This window comes from Drosophila ananassae, chromosome 2L (assembly GCF_017639315.1).
Source record: "Drosophila ananassae strain 14024-0371.13 chromosome 2L, ASM1763931v2, whole genome shotgun sequence".
Classification (NCBI taxonomy): Eukaryota; Metazoa; Arthropoda; class Insecta; order Diptera; family Drosophilidae; genus Drosophila; species Drosophila ananassae.
In genome coordinates, this window is record NC_057927.1 from 12,445,383 (window position 1) to 12,457,503 (window position 12,121).

Sequence of the window (12,121 nt, forward strand, 5' to 3'; positions counted from 1 at the left end):
CTTACCAGCTCCCCGGCCTTCTTTCCTTCCTTAGTCGCCATTGCTTATTTTTCCATGATGCCGGATCGTATACTTAATGCCCCGGGCCAACTAGGCGTATGCGTAATATGTTAAGCAGTTGTACAACCAACTATGGACTTTGCATTAGCATTCGGTCTGGCTGTTTCCGCCCAAAAACTTTTTTTTTTAGCTTTAAGTCTATTTTTTTATCATTAGATTATTGTTATGCCACTTTTTAATGCATCCTTAGGAAATTTTTTGGTTTAAATATCCAAAGAAAACAGGACTTATAAAATATTTTTAAAAATATAAGACACGCACTATAGACTAAGATTTAGTTTAAAATAGAAGATAAGAGATATTGGATAATATTGCGTTTTCATATTGCGTCAATATTGCGTTAGTCCAAAATCAGTGCGAATGCAACTTTAATAAAGTTTTAAGAAAATTGCTTAATATTCCAGAGAAAACATCATGTTTCTTCATTACTTAACTGGCTCACTAATCGCCACGTGTCATCGCTCACAGCTCGCTCATCACTTTTGCTCGGGCTGAAAACATGGCCACGCCCATCCGCCACGCCCTCAAACTCAGCCAAAGGAAAATCGAAGCTAAGCCAAAATCCAATGTCAACGAGCAAAAAGCAGTCATCAAAATTGCTTACATGGCACATTTCTCTTTCGGCTGTCTTTAACAGCAACTTATTGTCAATTTGGCTGATAACACACACTCGCCCACACACACTGCCGCACTCACACCTACAAGCACTCTGTTAAGGCCACGCATACGCTCGCACCCAAGTAGAAGGGCAACAACTGGCTCATCACTTGAGCGGAAGTGTTGGCAAATGCAGTGATTTTCAATCTCAATGCGACATTTTGATTATTTCCATGTTAGCGTGTGTGCAGGCAAGGGAAAAAATGATGATGGCAAGCAGCCGAAGAAAACACAGAATGAGATGGCACTCGAACGCACACTGGGGCACACATTGGCACACACAGTCACATATATGCAGCAAGTGTCAGGAATAAAATCGGCGCACGTTTGCCGCACCGGAAGCGCTGCTTGTGCAAGACGGAAATTACTTTATGCTACACACAATGTCATCGATGCCGCATAAGCAGACAGCAGCCGCAGCCGCAGACGCAGACTTTGTGGTAGATTAGAGAGGTAGGGAAGCCACAGATAAAGAGCTATGGAAGAGGCGCCTGATTGAATGCACTCGGCGAAATAAGATGTTTGATGTCAACGATTTTAAAGATTATTGTGACTTACCAGAAATCAATTTAAAATTCAAATTGAATATTTTAAACTTATCCAAAGGTACCTATGATAAAATATCCATACCCGTCAGAGGGTTTCAAGTCACACATTTTCCCATTTCTTTTCCGATTTCTAATGCGGCCATCAGTGGGAGGAATACAGGCTGGAGGATGCAGGATGAGAAGGATGCACATCGGTCATTCGCTAAGCGCCGAGCGTACAGTCAATCCCAAAAGGGTTCGTTTATCGCGAATGCAAGGCACGCGGCATCTGCTCTCTGGCCCCATTGAGTGCGTGAGAGTCTCAAATGAATTTAATTAGAAAATTGTGTGCAACTTCTGCAATGCACCCACTGCCACCCATCTCCGCTCCCTTCGAGATCTCAACTTGGCCAAACAAGCGCGCAACTTGTGGCCAAAAAAAAAGAAGCAAAAAAGTTTTCTCAGCCGATGCCCAGGGAAAAGCCGAAAAACTAAGCAAAAAGAAATTATAACCGCATTGGGTATTTTTCTTAATTTGCGCAATAGTTTCTCGGAGTGTGTCCGCCAAGTTTTAAACTAGGGGTCAGAGCTGCAAGACTTTTAATTAAATTTAATTGAATCGTTATTAATACATAATAATAAATGGCATCAGCGCACACAGAAGGCCTCTTACCATTAAAAAATCCTGTGCAAATACGATTATTATTAGCAATAAAGTTTATTGCCCTATTAATCGAAAATAAAAGGATATTTAAAAAATTCTTAATCCATGAATGCCTAGCTAGACCTCGCCATAAAGACCTATTGTCTCGCACGTTCTGCTTGAGGAAAAAGTTTGTTTTGAATTACAAAATAAATCAGCAGCAATGTGACTTTTTAATGTTGCATTGTTGTTCGGGGGCCACAGCCACTGAAAGGCACATCCAAAATCGCACGGAAGCGCTGGGGTACACTTATGCAAATGGGAAAAGGGAAAACAGTTTATTGGGAGGTGTGGGCGAGAAAGTTGGCGCTGCTTATTTTTTGAACAAATTGATGTTGTGTTTGACAGTTGAAACTTGCAACAAAAACGACGCTAAATAAATAAGACCAACTCCGCAACACTCACATTCTCGAAAGCGAAACCTTTGGCAAAAAAATCAACGTAAATGTTGAAGAATTTACACAGTTAAATGTAAAAGTTTTATTTTCGTTGAAAATGAATTTCTAGAGCGCCAAGGTGCGGGCTGATGAAAAATCCACCCACTCCCTCTAGAGTAGGTGTTGGTTAGCATTTTAGAGCCAATATCTCTGGACGAAGTAACAAAAGTTGCCAAATAAGCCAAAGTTCCCACAAAACTTGGTTGCTTCTGATACGGATCCGAACATATATGTATGTAAATATATCCACTTTGAAGCAGAAGTTGTCTGATAAACTTTTGCTCCACGAAAATCTAATAAAACATTCAGAATGTGTGCGGCACCAGAGTAATATTTTATAGTTTATGAACTAGCATAAAATTGGTTCGTATGCGGAAAAAATATACCAAAAAGATTTATTTAATGAGATTTACAAATTTGTTCTACATTATAGTCTACAAATAAATACTTATACCTATATTTATTTTTAGTTTATTTATTATTTAGCAAAGCTATTATTTTCTATGCTCAAAAAAAATCTTTAGCTATTAATTTCGACTGACAATTTACCAGCCTATTTGTGGCACGTGATTTTCTCAAAAAATGCCCACTATTCTAGCTGAAACCGACTATAAAATCCAACAAAATTAACTAATTTTTTAGCTTATCCCCAAGCCACCGGACGAGGAAAAAGCAGCATCCTTTGCGAGGTGAACCGAAAGCAGAGTTTTAGCCACTTGCCACCGGAGTCGACAAAGTTGGCAAAGCGTGAAATTGCAACATCAAAACAGAACCGAACAGAAAGGAGCCAAGCAAAAAAAAAAGTCAAGCTGGGAGCACTAAAACTATAATACAATTTACTAAAAATAACACAAAGGCAGGACGCGTGTGTGAACAAAAGAGCACTAAATACACACATTCCAGGCCCTATATCCTTTCTCCCAGCTGCCAGAGTGTCATATGTAAATTCTCCCCTGACGCCATTGACAAAGACACTTGACTGCACCATCGCTATTTCTCGACGTTTGCCCCAGCAAAAGGGGATAAAAAAAAGGAGCAACAAGACCAGAAAACCCCCAAAAGAGTCGGTACTATAAAGTCGATATACACATTTAGGCTCCAAGCAAGGAAGCTCTATAAATTGTAGCATACTTTCGAGCAGGCCCAAACTCTAAAACGCACACAACAACTTATCTTGTGGACAATCCCGCACATGTGTTTGTGAGTGCGAGTGTGTGGGAGCGCCTGTGTTGGTTCTGCTCCTGCAATGACCCTAATAACTGTCTACGGGCATGTTAAGTGTCAGCGGCGACATGGGCCTGTCATGTCTGCACTGGGCCTCTGACCCTATATCCCCACGAGTGAGTGTTCTTGTGTGCGAGGGCATAATATTGTCTATATTTCTTGTTAGCAAATAAAGCGACAAATAAATAAAGTTGCTAAAAAGTGGCGACAATGAAAAATAGGCAAAAAAAACTAAAAAGAATTGCCCAAAATAAAACCAAACTGAAACCATACTGAAAACAAACAGTTTCTGATTTTTTTTTTGCAATTATTTCAAAATATTGACTTATAAATAGTGTTAAACATACCTCTGCAACAACTCCTATATAGAAATTTTATTTCAAAGTTTGGGCAATTTAAAATACTTGAAAAAAAACGCTTGAAAAGGAATTGTATTTAAAATTTTCCAATTTCGGACACTGTGCGCTAGACAAAAAATGTCAAATTGCGCCTAAAAGCAGACCGCAATATTTCGTGGGCACAAAAAGCAGTGGATGTGGAAGAAAAAACTATTTCCTGACGAACTCTAGCACTTTCCGTCTCTCTTCAAGTCTCTGATCCCGTCTCTGTTGCACTCCCTGGGCTGAAGCTTTGGGTCCGGTCCGGTCGGGTTCAGTTGATGTTTTGTGTTGCTTTTGTGTTTGGCTTGCTCGTTGAACTTTTTCCATTTACTTTGGCTCATGCATTTTTCAAAGCACAAACGGCAAATTGTTTCTTCCGCCACCCCTGCGCCCCCTGTATCCCTCGGCCACGCCCCTTAAGTGTTATTTATCTTTAGCTCCCACGACATTACTCTAGTTCACTCTGAAGCCATGTGGAATCTGCAGCTCCCCTGAGCACCGAAAGTCAGCGAAAGAAGTTGATAGTGGGGGTTCTCCGTTGAGGTTCCCCGTTGAACGCAAAGCTGAACAAACTGAGACCATTGTCCAGTTGGCCAAATATTAACTTTGGCCTTTTTTGCATTCAACTCCCATCGTAGCCCCTCTAAAATAATTGTCAAACTTTCCTCAGCCATTTTTCTTATTGTTTTATTTCGAGGTGCCTCCTAATTGTATTTGCCATTGCAGGCAATGAAAAGTTAATTGCAAGAAAGGTGGCTGCTATGCTGCATTGCTGCAAGCCAGATGAATGGCATAAAAGCCAAATTCAATGCATTTCCCACATTCACGCAACCGGCTGTGGCAACCGCAGTTGTGCGCAGATTTCTAGTTAGTTCTCAAGTGCACTGAAAAGACCAGGTATTAAATGTTAGAATAAGATATTTTTTAATATTTATTTATAAAAGCTCAAAGAATAAAAGAATACGAATAAAGAAAAATTGGGATTTAAGTAAAAAAGGATAATAGGTTTAAGATCTTTTATCATTTTTGTTGTCCGATGTCAGTAGCGCAGCTTCCCAATGCACCTTGCAGTTGGATGTTTAAATTTCGATTTTCCTTTTCTCCCGGCACCCGCCCTAATTTTCACTCGCATCCCATTTCGTTCAGAATCGTTTGATTTTTAGCCAAAGCTTTATTCGGCTTAGAGCCCAACCCACTCTCTCTCCCTATTGCCATTTTCTGAATCCCCATCTCCAATTCTCAATGTCTCTTTGGTTGAGTGTGAAGTCGGATTATTTTATAGCCAAATTGCTATAAAAGGAAATTCGAGTCGAGATGGTTATCACTCCTTTACCAAAATGTTTTGAAAAACTATATCATTTTTGGTGAGGCTATGTAACATCAAACAAATTTCCAGTATTGTCTTTCCCTTTTTTCAATTCTTATAAAATAAATAATACTTTTTCAATAGGAGCTAAGACGGAGTCCTTTTTTATTTAAATTGTAAAATTGATTAGTAAATGCTCTGTTATGCCTGTTTGTAAATTGAGGCAGCCTTAAAGGGTTTTTCATTTCATTTCTTATCCAGATTTGAGCAAAACAAAAATCATTTTCATTTGCAGGGCTTCGCAAGGTAACTCTAGACTTGGTCAAAGAGTTTCCAGCTTAATCCGACTTGTGACTGCATTCCTCTCCGCCCATTGGATTAGCCTCGAGCGTTTGCTATTAGGGTTTATGGCCAAAAAGCTGGCCCATATAAAAAGCGAATTACCCAGGGGAGGAGAGCTATGGAGGGGGGGAGGCAAACTGCATGGTCGAAGTGAATGGGAAAATAGAGTTTGCTGCAGAAGCCACAAGAAAAATCAAATAAATTTTATTACAACAATGTCATAAAATTGGCTCTAGCTGGGATTTGCACATGTATGTTCGCATATAGCTCGCATATAGAATATGACAAATATATCGCGTGGTGCACGAATGGAATTCACATGCGAAACGTTTTGTAATTTATGCGAAAATACGCATATTTAAGTCAAATGTAAATATTTAAGTTGCATATGAAATTTCAACGTTCTGCATGTCTCCGATAGAGTCGAACACAAATAAAGCGAGCGAGGAGACTGGCGATGGGGTTGGGGGGATAGAAAGTGTGAGATGGGCTGCTATAAAATTCTAAAACCACAAAAAAGTATCAAGAGCAAGCGATAAAAATATATACAAATGTGTAGGTATGATGGCAGGTTGTAAAACATAGCGATGCGTGATATTTGTATTTATTTTACATATGCCCCACTCTCTCATTCTCCATCCCTTCCTTTGGCGGGCTGCCTTCTCCCCTTCTTTCAGCTGGCCTCCAATAAAGCGAAAGCGAAAACTTAAAAAAAAGAGAAGAAAAGCCAACGAAATGAAAATAATGTAAAGTGAGTGAGATGAGAAGGGGTAGGGGATTTTGGGAGGCGGTGTATGCTGGGCATAAAATATACATAAATACAACCACATATGCAAACTTATTCGTAAAACACACTCTAAGCAAAAAGTCACAAGGACAACGATTTTTGCTAACCTTTGTTTGTCTTTTAGGGATATTCCCGTATCCATAGGTATGTATGCGGGACATCGCGTAGAGGTAAATGTTTTTGTTTACCTGTGTACATATGCTTGCTTTGTTGACTAAAAGTGTATATTTTTTTATATATGTGCTCATTTATATACTACTTTATCTCCCAATATATTGTTTCATTTTACATTCAGCAAACCATTTTCAGTGAAAAAATTTAAGTCTGCCAGAACTTTTAAAATAATTAAAACGTTCACAAAGATATGAAATATAAATAATACACTTCCTGGTCCAGCTTTAATCATGAAACGAAAGCTGATATCATTTCAATGCGCTGCAGCATATGCCTGAAGCAGTCATGATGGATGGCACATTGTTCGGTTGACAGCATCATTTGTTGGCCTAAACAAAATCGGCATTTGGCCGATACCCGTTTATTCCCGGAATACCCTGCGCCTCTCCGACACGGCAGGGTATGGGGTCCAGTTCATTTCAGTTCGCTTCGGTGCGGTACAAAGCTTAAGTAATTGATGTTGAGCTGCGTTTATGAAGCGAGGCTAATAAAGGCTGCACATCGGAGCCGGGATCGCAGCGGAAACCGAATACACGAAAGTGGAAAGCACGCCGTAGGCTTTCCCAACCGACAGTTGTAGTGGGGACCAACGGAATGACCCGCGGAGGGGTGATCATGATATCAGAGGTTGGGGGTCAGGGGATCTCGTAGGGATTGCAATGAAAATAAAGCGTAACCGCAGCATCAATTGAAGCTCAAGCGTCGAACGCTTGCCAAACGTTGCACAAAAGACCCACACAAGTGCACACGCACACCCTTTCAATGTAGTGCGTCTGTGTGCGCGTTTCAATAAATCGTTCACTTCTACAATAACATGAAAACATGCGGCCAAAAGTAGGGAACCAGCATAGTTCATGCACTGCAAGAAACTATCAAATATTTCATAAAAAATAAGAATTCATTTAAATACGAACATTCATTAAGAGAGAAGCTGTATTAAACTATTGTTCCAAAAATAATCTTATACCAGAAAGCATTATAAAAATTCATAAGTCTTAGGAATGATTTTATACTCTCAGTATGAAAGTGGCTTGAATGGGTTTTACCATTTTCGGATAGAAGGCCAAAACGTGCAGGTAACATGATTCTGAGGGAACTTATAAAGGATCCAATGACTCCCATGCAGCCCCAGGCAGTGCCCCGGTCGCTCAGCCTCCTTTTGTTGCTGGAGCCGAGTCCGAAAATGCAGTTTGCATTTGGCAGCTTAAAGCGATTTTCATTGCAATAACCTGGCCTAAAATGCAACTCTGTCAATGCGTAATACGTACATGCGTGTGCGTGCATATATGCGTGTGCGACTATGTGTGTGGCTGGATGCGAGAGGTGCTTGGGTGTCTGTCAGCCTGGCCCTTTAGCGAACAAATATGCAGCACGCCCTCTGCAGTTGGCAACTAACAGGCACAGTTGAAAATAGATGGAACTGAAACACACAGATAGATAGATGGATAAATGGACGGACTATTGGACTGATGGACTCGCCGAGCCCCGGCTAGATGGCCCTACCATCGGGATATAGATGATGGCCAACGATGGATGGGATGCATATTTAGTTGGGCATGGCAGGCATGCATATTGAGTTCATTCGTTCAATCAATATTTAGCCATTGAAATCGCGATTTACGCGCATATTGCGCCAATAACAAACGAAAAGTCCACGCGGCATTCTGTTCGCTTTTCCCTCCACCACGCCCCCTCCAAATATTGCCAGCCCCTCCCGCTTTGAGCTGCGTGAAGATTTATCGATGGCGAACACAGCTTGCCAAACTAGAATCCGATGAGTTTTCCATTTATGAGCTTTCTTCATTTTTTTTATTCTCCTGCACTCAAATGTTTGAAAAATAAAAATAGTGTTACAGCTTGCTTTTATTGCCTTTCTTTTTCGTAAATGCAATAGATTTTTGGTTATTTTATTTATAATTATATTAATAATATTATATTATTTTATATAATTTTAAAATGCTTGTAAAAATAAGCATTTTTATCAATAAAAGTCTACATTACTTAGAAATTCCATGACCTATTTTGTCAGTTCAGTTTTCTCCAACATTTTATAATAAAACCCCATTCCCATAAATAAATCCCCGTTCGGCACCAACTTTCCCTATTATTTTTTAAATTTTAATCGTAAAAACTGCATACTGCTATTTCGAACTAATAATTCAATTAATAACACATTTGGATCCTGAATACAACTTTGGTTACAGTCAGCCAATGCAATTTATGCATCAACCATTTAAAGGACTCTCCAAAAAAAACATATATAGGCGGCGTGCATCATTTAGCCAACAGAACTTTTATAAAAAGCAAATTAAATGACTTGCCAAGCCCACAAAAAACGGATAAAAAAGAAAAGTTAAAAAAAATTTCGTCTGCAATTTGATTAAACACAAAAAAAAATTTCAGCAACAACCGGATTGAATGAGGAGTGTGGGCAGGGTCGAGCAGGAGGAGAAGCATGGAGCCATTGCAGTGACAACATTGTAATTCAATTTCAGTCTCAGGAAGTGCACAAAAGCAATAACAACAAAAGCTAAAGGAAACAGGCTAAAAAAGTCGTAGCTGCTAATGAAAGTAACGATGTCCGAGGTTTAAAGGAAATGGATGAAAAAAACTAAGAGGGGTGGAAGGCATAGGGGCAACTGAAAAGAAAAGAAAACTACGCTCCAAGGCAGTTAACACAAAATTTAAATTCATTATAAGTGGGCTTAAAAGGGAGGAATATTTTAAATGAAAACAAAGTCTATCTACTCGAAGCAAGAAAATACTTTTCTATGTAATTCATATTGATGTGACACAAATGTTCAAATTATTAAAAAATTTAAAATATAAAAATCTAGTGAAGAAATTAAAAAACAATGGGATATCTTTCTTTTGGTTTTATAATGTCAATTTTATGAAGATCCCCAATATATATGTACATATTATTATATTTGCTTGGCCAAAAGTCAAAATATACGAAATATTGATTTTAAAACCGGTTGTAATCACATAATGTATAAAATAAATTAGTAAACTTAATTTCTTTGCTCATATTTAGACTCAAAAGTATTCGGTACTCTTTTTAAAGTTGTTTCGCCTCAAGAGAATGGCAAACAAACTGCGGAATTTCTTGGTGCCACTTCCTGCCAAACTGTTGGCTTTTTGACAAACCACAGAATGCCATATGTGTCGGTGGGTGGTAGGGTTCACAGTGGTTTACGTTGAAGATCCAGAAGGTATGAGCTTGAAATTTTAGGAGGCAGGTGTGGTTTGGCCTGCGACAGGAAGCGGAAATGCGCATTTACACGTAACATTAACTGCCGTCACCAGGATCCGGGACCGGGGAATCGGGAACCGGGAACCGCACCCACAGTAAAGCAAACAAAACCAGAAAACCGAAAACGTAAACTCAACAGGCAAACAAAAACAAACCGGAGTCTGACGGGCGGATTCCATATTCCATATGGTAATGGTAAAAGCATTAAAGTGTACGCAGCACCACCGATCCGTGCCACTTTGGCCCCCACATTTCGTCGAACTGCCTACGGTTGGTCTAAACGTGTGTGGAGCGACGATTGTGACGATGCCAATGAGATCCCTGAAGTTGACGTTGACGAGGCGATGACTCCTTCAATATTTGCATAAGTTCCTCAAAGCGCCAACCGCACTCCAATTCTGGCGTACCTAATGCCTTGTACCTCATTTGTGAATAATATAGCAGTACGGGCAGTATAGCAGTATAGCATATACGGGACCTATAAAGTCTCTTAGACGCTTGTCGGAGTGCAATGATAAAGAAAGGGTGTTCCATTAATCATAAAAATTATATCTGTCAATTGAGTTTCGGATTGATGAAGTAAAGATAACACAATGTTCATAGTGCAACGCAAATCCTGAAATTGTATTCCACATTCATTTCATCTTGTAACTTTATCTTTCACTTTTAAATAAAAGGAACGGAAGGAAAGAATGGGCACCGCTCTATCACATTTTTCCATTTTTCCGTTGAAGGAGTCCTTAGCTGCTTACTTGGTTGGATGGTTGGTTCGTTCGCCTTTTGCTCATTACAAAGCCAGGGAGACGGGCTATTAATCATGGACTTACTGAAGCATAAACGCGCTGAGCCACAGTGCCCACATCTTTTACGGTTTCACCGCTCAGGGGCCGTTCGTTGCCCGCGTAGCTGCATTGCTTTAATAAATATTCATTTTGTTTAAAAGCAGAACGTTCTGACTGCAGTAACTTTGGGTAATTGTGCCGCCCACCTGTTTGACAGGAAATCTCTGCGATTCAAGGACAGGATGGTTGATGGTAAGATATGCCCAGAAAGGTGCGCACACATTCACTTTGGCAAATTTACATAGTGCCCAAAGCGACGTGGCGGTGTGACTAGGGCCCCTGAAACTGGCATTGTCATGTTGGATATTTTGAAGAAACTCGCATTCTCTTTCGGCCCACACTGAGAGGAATTGATGAACAGCAAAATATCCATTTTTTTACTATAAGTTCAAGGAAACATCAACTACAAAATACCACAAACATAAAACTAGAATAGACGAATTTCAAAAATTGAAATAGAAGAATAGCCCTGAATTTTTGGCGTGTTTCAGTGAGAAAAAAAGAAGCTGTCAAGTATCGCATGACAGGCAGTAGCACCCCACGCACTCACTCACACATGTGCAGCAGCAATCACTCATCCCTAAGACCTCCAGACAAAAGAGGTGGGTAAGAGAGAGAGTGGATCCTGGGACAGGACTCCCGCACTAGCAGGAACCAAGTCTGAATCCGAAACCGATGCCAGAGCTGACAACGTCGGTGCTCGATAAGTGCCCCCGTTGGGTGCTTTTAACATAAACGCCCTGCATTTATGTTTATTCAAGTGTCAGTCGTGGTGCGCTGTTGTTAGTACTCGGGGCTGATGTATGCCAGAGTGCCAGTGCAAACACTACCTATTTAGGCATACAAACAAACAGACATTTGCCATTGTAATGATTTATCGACAATTGTTAGTCCTCGAATCCTGTCGCCGAAGTCAATGCTTGGGCTTACCTTTAGTAAACCTCACACCCATGTGGTCCGATACCAGGTACACATTATCGAGTCATAGAAATAACAATAGCCTGGACACTGGCAAACTGAAATTTCATTACTAACAATACCACATATTACCGTGGATATTAATAGAAAATACCACAAATATGGGTAATGGAAAGTATACCACCTTAATGGAGCCTACCTTAATCTGTCCTCAAAAGGGGAACATCATAGCACATAATATTATCCATTTTGCACCTTTTTTATGAACGCATAATACGCTGGCGCATAAATCATTAAAACTTGCCACATTACGCATACGCAACGTTGCAGCAGCCAGCATAAAGTGTCTATAAAAACGCTTAAAATGTGTGAACAAGAAAGCTTCAAACTCATGCGGCGAAACTTTGGCATATAAAAATCCCCGTCTTTGCAGGTTGGGGTGGATATATGAATACGTACCGCCTACTAATAGACACCTTTGTTTCAAGGGTGTAGGGTAGCGGGAGTG